The sequence below is a fragment of the Solanum pennellii genome, chromosome 10, assembly GCF_001406875.1.
Source record: "Solanum pennellii chromosome 10, SPENNV200".
Classification (NCBI taxonomy): domain Eukaryota; kingdom Viridiplantae; phylum Streptophyta; class Magnoliopsida; order Solanales; family Solanaceae; genus Solanum; species Solanum pennellii.
This window is the reverse complement of record NC_028646.1, coordinates 65,811,635-65,820,745: the sequence shown is the minus strand read 5'-3', so window position 1 is coordinate 65,820,745 and position 9,111 is coordinate 65,811,635.

Below are 9,111 nucleotides of genomic sequence, written 5' to 3'. Positions count from 1 at the left end.
ACTGAACAAGATCGAAGCTAAAGAGCAATCAATCAGTAAGGGAAAAGCATGCACAAAAGAAGATAAGCAAAACAACAAAGGAATAAATTAACCAGCATGCCATCATAACATTATTACATTAAAAACAAATTGAATATCCATCAACACAATGATAAGCCACACAAAAAAAAGGACGACATAGGGGATGAATGTTTAACAAGCTAGGAAGAGGGGGGAGGATGAGACAGGGACTGGATGACAAGAGTGAGTCGTGCATTGGAAGCATCATTATCTTTGATAGCCTTTTCCTGCAAGGCAGTTATCTTCGCCTTCAACTCAGCATTCTCTCTCTCCAGAGCTTGTACCGATGAAGAACCAGGTCCCTCACTCTATGCAGTAAGCAGTTCTGCTTTGAGTATAGCAATCTCTGCCTCTTTACCACTTAACCGCACAGTGAGCTCCTCAACCTCGTGCTTAAGCTGATCCTGATCATCAATAAGTTGAGCCATCTTGCTCTTTGGATAGCCTCTTCCTTCAATGCATTCGCACTCAACCAAGGTACTCTCGGAGATGGTCTGTTTAACTGTCCCAACCTTTCCAACACTGAGAGGAATTTGAAAATGTTTGAATACCTCCGTGAGAAAGTATCCGTAGCCCATTCCATGAACACCTTTCCTCTCAATGACAGTTTTGTGGATATGCTCAAGCATTAGACCAGGGAGGTTCAGGGCTCTGAAGCTACACAACATCTCCATCACAAACAAATCAGTAGCAGTTGCTACTGTCCTCTTTTCAGTGTGAGGAAGGAGAATTTTGTTGATGAACTCAAATACCAAATGGTACTCACTCTTTATGATTTTCTTATAAATCCCAGCAACCTTGGTTGTGGATGTCTTAGAAATCACAGAAGAAAACTCAGAAGAGCAAGTCCTGCCCAGTACAGACCGGGTCCCCTCTCTAGGCACCCTGAGAATTTTGCTCTCACCCTCATCTAAATATACAACAATGTCAATTACCCGTGTGACGATGCTCCCATCGTCCTTGAATTGAACATTATAGTAAAATTCATGCACTTCTTCTTCATGGATGATGGGGGCTTTCCTGTCGAACAAGTGTAACCAAGATTGGATCTCTACCATATCGTGAAGAGAATCCATGCCAGGAAGAGTTATGATTCCCATATAAAAAACTCTCCCTGCCAAGACGGCTTGGTTTCTCAGGATGTCAACAACTTCCTGCATGTTGACACTTTCATCTCTCCTGGCTTGGGAACCAGGTCCCTGTGACCTCTTCCTTTTTCCCTAAGAACTCTTCTTTTTCGACTTAGTATTTTCAACCGTCTATGTGACCTTTCCCTTTTTCTTCTCTGACCTCTTCTTCTTAGTTTTCTTTTCCATCTCCTCGCCAGACAACTCAACAACATTAGTCTCAAGCATTTTGAAATTCGATAACTTGGAGGTTCTGGCACTTCTAACTGCAGTAGTAGAACGTGCACTGGCCTTCAAGGCATCAGCCATCAACTTTTGAGCAGCAGACCTAGTGGTAGGTCTTCTCCTAGGGGCCTCCTCTACAACCTTTTCCTTCACTTTTCTAGATATCTCACCTTCTCTTCGCTCAACCTTCTATTTTAAAGGTTCCTCCTCACTTTCAGAGTCAGAGGAGGAGGAAGAAGGGTACCTTTCTATATCAGGCGTTTTATCAAAAATGGGTTGAGTAGTTCTTACCTCTTCCCTCTGCAAAACTTGAGTTTGCTCCGCCATTGCTTCTTCCCTCATCATAGCCAAGCTCTCAATCACCAACTCTTCACTTGCTGCCAATATATTGGACTCAGATGCCTTATGCTTAGGAAAATCTCCTTCAAAGAGATTGTAAGGCAACATATCTTGAAATAGACCAGGTCTGGTAGGCACACAAGAACTGTTTAGATCTATGGCATAGAAAGGGTTATCGGGTGTGTCTTGTTGAGAACTGGAAGGGGGATTGGGTCTGGCCTGTACAGTTGCCGGAGAATAGAAAGCAAGAGGCTCGATTTCGCTAAGAGCATCTAGAATCTGTTTAGAGGAAGATGAAGGAGAATACATGTTTTACACGCAAGAGAATGGTTTCGTTGAACAGAGAAAAGAAGAAGAAGAAACAAATTTTGCCTTTTTAGATTTTGCTAAAACCCTTCGTGAAACAAGAAGAATGTTAAAGGACAGATATGGATTTCAAAAGAAGTAAATGGGGTTTTTAAAAGGCGTGAAAAGGTGCCAGGTCCGTGATTGGATGTGTCGTTTGAGAGAGAAACGATAGGATTAACGAGAGTGACCGATGACTGACATGTGGCATTATCAACGGTCATATTTTTCAGTTTCAATTTAATGTATAAATGCTAACCTGGACAGGCACCAGGTACCATAGCACAGTTAAATCTCATTCCTCAGTTGTTCTAGTTGCTTCCCTTGCTGAACAGGTCCTTACTGAGAGTATACCTACAAAAGGTACAAAAAGGATCTTTGTTCAAATATTTAAATATTCACACAAAGGATACCTGCACTGCAATTTTAGCCATCAAGGGAGTTCAACTGTTGGAAGCTAAGAACATCACTTGGAGATCAACATGCCCAACTTCAACCGATTTCTCTCAAATTGATCCTTGCTGAGAGCCTTGGTGAAGATGTCTGCATTTTGCTCCTCCATTGGACAATATGTAAGCACAATATTTCCCTTCTCAACATTATCTCTCAAAAAGTGATGTGTAACATCAATATGCTTTGTTCTCTTATGATGGACTACAATCTTTCCCATACTAACAGCACTAGTATTGTCACACATAAGAGGAATTTCTTTGATGTGAATCCCAAAATCTTCCAAGTGTTGCCTGATCCACAGCAACTGAGAACAGCAGGCTGCAGCAGCTACATATTCAACTTCAGCAGTTGAAAGAGCCACAGAGTTCTGCTTCTTGGTACCCCAAGAGATAAGTGATGATCCAAGGAAATGAGCCATTCCAGAGGTACTCTTCCTGTCAACTTGATAACCAGCAAAATCAGCATCTGCAAAACCAACCAGATCAAAAGTGTCACCTGCTGGATAGAAGAGAACCAGGTCCCCTGTTTTCTTCAAGTATCTGAGAATACGTTTTGCAGCCTTCAAGTGTGAATCATGAGGACATGCTTGAAACCTGGCACACATTCCAACACTAAACACAATATAAGGCCTGCTAGCTGTCAGATATAAGAAGGATCCAATGATTCCCCTGTACATTGTTTGATTCACAAGAGGATCAGTTTCCTCTACTACCAGCTTGGAATTTGTTCCCATAGGAGTATCAATAGGTTTAGAATCAAACATATTGAATTTCTTCAGCAGCTCCTTAATGTACTTCTCCTAACAAATTGAAATCTCATTTGATGACTGCTTGATCTGCTGACCCAGGAAGAATGTCAATTCCCCATCATGCTCATTTCAAATTTCTTTCCCATTCATGATGAGAATTCTTCACACAAATGTTCTGAAGTAGCTCCAAAAATTATGTCATCCACATAAACTTGAATGATAAGCAATTCTTGTTCTCTTTTTAATAAGAACGAAGTATTGTCTATCTTGCCTCTTTTAAAACCATTCTTCAGCAGAAACTTTGACAGCCTTTCATACCATGCTCTTGGAGCCTGCTTCAGACCATACAGTGCCTTATTCAATCTGAACACATGATCTGGTAGCTCTGCATCTCAAAAACCAGGAGGTTGTTTGACAAATACCTCCTCCGTGAGATCTCTGTTCAGAAATGCACTCTTCACATCCATTTGATACCTCTTGAACCCCATGAATGCAGCAAAAGCTATTAAAATTCTAATAGCCTCCATTCTGGCAACAGGTGCAAAGGTCTCATCATAGTCTATTACCTCTTCTTGATTGTATCCTTGTACCACCAACCTGGATTTATTTCTAGTAATCACTCCATTTTCATCAAGCTTGTTTCTAAAAACCATCTGGTTCCTATTACTGTTCTGCCTTCAGGTCGAGGAACCAGGTACCATACCTTGCTTCTTTCAAACTGATGAAGTTCTTCTTGCATAGAGTTGATACAATCTGCATCACCCAATGCTTCTTTCACATTCTTGGGCTCAATAGATGATATGAATGCTGAGAATGCAACTAGATTTCTTGTTTTTGATGTAGTATGAACTCAAGAATTCAAAGGGGAAATAAGATTATCAAGAGGATGTGATGAACTATGCTTCCATCCTGATCTTGGAGCAGACTGATTGAGTTGATCAGCACGTTCTTCTTCATCAAGAGAGACATCATTTTCTGGGGAGTTTGATGTACTCTTGCTGGAATTCTGAGAAGTACCAGGTACCTCATCGCCCTTTTCAACCTCATCAGCCTCTTCAGGTAAACTATGATTCTGATCATCACAGTCATTTTTCAGTTGTTGTTCTGCATCAGCTTCACTCCCTTAAATTTTCTTCGAATTGAACAGTTTCATCACATCTTCTTCATCATTTGATCCATTTTTCTTCAAGCTTCCATCTTCATCAAATACAACATGAATGCTTTCTTCAATGCATTGAGTTCGTTTGTTGAATATTCTGTAAGCCTTGCTGGATGAAGAATATCCAACAAACACTCCTTCATCACTCCTAGGATCAAATTTGCCCAGATCATCCTTTCCAATATTCAGCACAAAACACCTGCATCCAAATGCTCTTAGATAGCTCAGCATAGGCTTTCTGTTGTTGAGCAGCTCATAGGGGGTCTTATTCAAAACAACTCTTATCAGAGACCTGTTGGTAACATGACATGCTGTGTTAACAGCTTTAGCCCAGAAATTTTGAGGAAGATTTGATTCAATAATCATAGTTCTGGCAATGTTCACCAAGGTTCTGTTTTTCCTTTCCACTACTCCATTTTGTTGAGGAGTTCTTGGAGCAGAAAAATTATGAATCATACCATTCTCCATGCAGAATTGATCCAGTTTTGAGTTCTCAAACTCAGTACCATGATCAGATCGAATGCTGCCAATGACTTGATTCAATTTGGTTTGAATCATTTTGAAAAACACCACCAACTCTTCAGCTGTGTCTGCCTTTGATTTCAAGAATCTTGTCCAAGTCTATCTCGAGTAATCATCAACAATCACCAAAATGTACTTTTTCCCATTTCTGCTTTGAACCTTCAAAGGTCCACACAATTCCATATGAAGCAACTCTAGTGTTCTTGATGATGTTACTTGCTTCTTGGGCTTAAATGATGATCTGATTTGTTTTCGTTTAACACAAGCTTCATAGATTTTATTTTCAGCAAACTTCAGCTTTGGCAGACCTCGGACTAGGTCAGAAATTAGTTTGTTCAATAAAGATGAGCTTACATGCCCCAGCCTACGATGCCAAAGATCAGCATTGTCATTCTGAGCACTAAGACATGTTAGGTCATCTCGATGAGACGTTTCTAAGTTGGCCACATACATATTTTTACTTCTGTGTGCAGTGAGAATTACCTTGTTTGTAGTTAGACTCACCACAGTGCACTTCTCAGAAGTAAACTTGACTTCATTTCCTTTGTCACAGATTTGAGACACACTCAACAAGCTGTACTTCAATCCATCCACATGATACACATTGTCAATTGAATCTTCAAAAGATCTTCCTACTTTGCCAACTGCCAAAATGTACCCCTTCTTTCCGTCACCAAAAGAGACACCTCCTCCTTGAAGTGTCTTGAGTGAGAGGAAGTTTTTTACATCACCAGTCATATGCTTAGAGCATCCACTGTCATATACCAGCACTGACAGCTGCTCCTCTCACTCACCTGCACCAATAATCACTTGTTTAGCTTGGGAACCCATTTCAATTTGAGTTCCCAGAAGGCAGACAAAGGAGTGATTAGATTGTATTTAGTCCAATAGGGTAGATTTTGAAGCTTTCTAACAAAGGACATTGGAGCAGTAACATATTTTTTCTTTGAAAATCTGTGAATTGAAACATGCTTTGGAGGATCAGGTCTCTCTTCTGATAAATTTTGCCTTTCACCATAATTAGAGAGTCTTTCATAGGAATTCCTCCAGCTAGCACACTCTCCCTTTAAATGCCCATTCTTCCCACAATGAAGACATAGCAGATTGTCAAACACAAACACATACTTACTGTGAGGATTATAAGGAGGAGTGATGTTCAAGCTTCCTACTCCTTTCTTATTGAAATTACTCTGATTTGTTGCATTTGATAGTAACTTTGAGGATTTTGTCCACTTAAGGGATTTTTCAAGTTCTTCCATAAGTTTGACAATATCCTTTTCGATTTTGTTACTCTTTCCCAGCGACAGACCAAGGTTTTTCTCAGAGTTTTTCAATTTTTCTTGAATTTCAGCTTGTAAACCATTTGACATTCCATTTAGCTTTTCAGCTTCTTCAGTTATCTAATTTAACTGGTTCTTAAGTTCAGAATTCTCAGACTATAGAGACACCATTCTTGACATTTTCTCTTCAAGTTTAACTTTGCTTTCAGTTAAACTGTCAAGTTCAGCATTCATGGTGTCTCTTTCAGATGTTAACTCGATTACAGAATCAATCATGACTTTTGCCAATGTTCTCAATTTTTTAAGAGAATATTTATCCATGTCATTTTTCATATCAAGAAGAGTTACCTGGTTGTCCTCTTCTTCATTTTCTGTATGAGCCATGAGAGCAAACATTTCATTGAAAACGGTTTCCTCCTCATGTACAGCCACCATAGACACATCTTTTGGTTCATCAGGGTCTTCTGAATCACTTGAAGAATCACCCCATGCAGCAAGAGCCTTTTTGACCACCAAATCTGCAGCATCTTTTCTATCTCTCTTACCGAGTACCAGATCCTTTCTGTTCTCTTTGTCACTTCTTGGTTTATGATGTTCCTTGTTTTCATTCTTGAGCAAAGGACACTCTCTGATGAAGTGCCCAGCTTTTCCACACTTGTAGCATGTATCACCTTCAGTTGCATTTCGAGTACCATTTGTTCCTCTATTATAAACTTTGTTTTTCCTCACAATTTTTTGGAATCTGCTGATGAGATATGCCATATCATCATATGTTGTTTGAGGCCAATTTTACTTCAACAATATGTGATTGCACTTATCTTCATTCACTAAAAAATGAAAAACTTAAATTGTTTAAAGGATTAAGTACTGAATGGTGTCAGGCATATCCAACTAATTTGGGATGTGAGAATTAGTTTCCAATTACAGCATCTTCTTACAACACATGGATTTATCCTTCCTATAAATGATTATTTAATCATGTAAAGGTGTATCTTACAATGTTTTTGTGCCAATTGGAGCTCAACTTTTTTATCCTAATTGCAATGGATCTCCAAAGGCGGTGGAAAATTAACTGTATTTACTTATGTGGCAAGTTTGATATTGATTTCTTTATCTACACCCACAAAAATGGTATGTATGTGATTAGTGAATCGTATGTTTTGTTGAAGCAGCTTTTTATAACGTAAATCTTGGTATATCAAATAAATTTTTAATTCATCAACTTAGTGCAATAAAGACCGTGAACTTTCAATTCCATTATATATTTACTCTATAGCTTATTTCAAATTAACAGCTGAAAAATTGACATCCATACATATTTCCATAGTACATAATCAATAACAAAAGTATATTTAAGGTGAGAGTTAAGTATACGTAATGTATGAGTTTATTCTACCATAAACTATGTAAGTTATTTTTAAAAATACTGGTTGCATCTTTCAGAACCAGGTCACATTAAGTACCCGACGAACAATTTCATTTATTTTATGAGTGAAGGAACACATTAATATGAATGGAACTGTACCGGCACCACCGCTTCTGCAAGTGTAATCATATATTAATACAAGGAACAAATTATATATTGTTACACGGTAAAATCCAAAGGATGTGTCCTTTGGCATAAACAGAAACTGTCGCCTGTCAGTTATTTTGGTGACCGTAACTGCTCCACAAAACAATTTAAAATGCATCTCACATTTAAAATATATATACAAACGGTAACAAGCATAGAAACGATGTGTACGTTGTCAGACTAAGTCACAGACTCATGCCTTTCATTCCAATCAATTGAAATATAATCAAAACTACTGTGCAGTTTGATTACAACACACTGTAATTACATAGCCTGCAAATCAATCTGACCCATACTCCACAAAAGTCACATCCATTAGTGTACTATCTCCATCTTCGTCTACAACCACAATAGTGACACATTGCAATCGGGATTGGATCGGCAATTCTATCTAAGTGCCCAAGGTACTGGGAAATACTCCCCACATTTTCACTGCTTAATCCATAACACTATTGTGAAAATCGTGGAAAAAGACAACCCTACATAGATACAAGTGGACACAAGTTACTCTTACACAACAATATAACAAAGGTCCAACTCAAACCCATTGAACATCAGGACAATACGAATACATGATACCATACATCAATGAAATGTTGCCTATGTGCAGATAAGTAATTCATACATCATAGTGTGCACCCCAAGACTTGCCTCTAGAATGAAAAAATACATCCATCGATACGGTGAACTGTACCTGATAATGGGTCATTTAACTATAGTGTCTCTGACTTTTATCCTACTCATTATGCGAATACAGAGGTCTCTGCTACATAAAATTATAATCTGCAAAACTACGGAATGAATGAAAATAAACGGCTATGCTCAATATTGCTCTATTTAGCATTAAGCATGATGACAAAAATACGACACAATAACCAACAATAAAGTGGATAATATACAAACAAAAAAATTAGTAAGTATAGTATGAACTACTAAGTACAAACTATGTTAACTAAGTTCAGTCAGTAGGTGTACAATGTTATTTTTACTGTATCCATTATTATGCACAAATAACATACTTTTGATTATTGTGTGAAACAGGCCAAACGGAATTGATCACAGACATAGTTAGAGAATTCAAAGACTCTGTTAATATACCCACAGAGAATTCACATACTGCCGGATTTAGAGATGCAGGATAGGATGCTGCCACGAAGATTTTCAAGATTTCAAAATGAAAACGATGACACTACAAAGACAGAGGAAATAAATCATATCAAAAGATTCAGGGGCCATTATTCTAGATTGAAGAGAAAGCTCACATTAATCAGCCACAAATA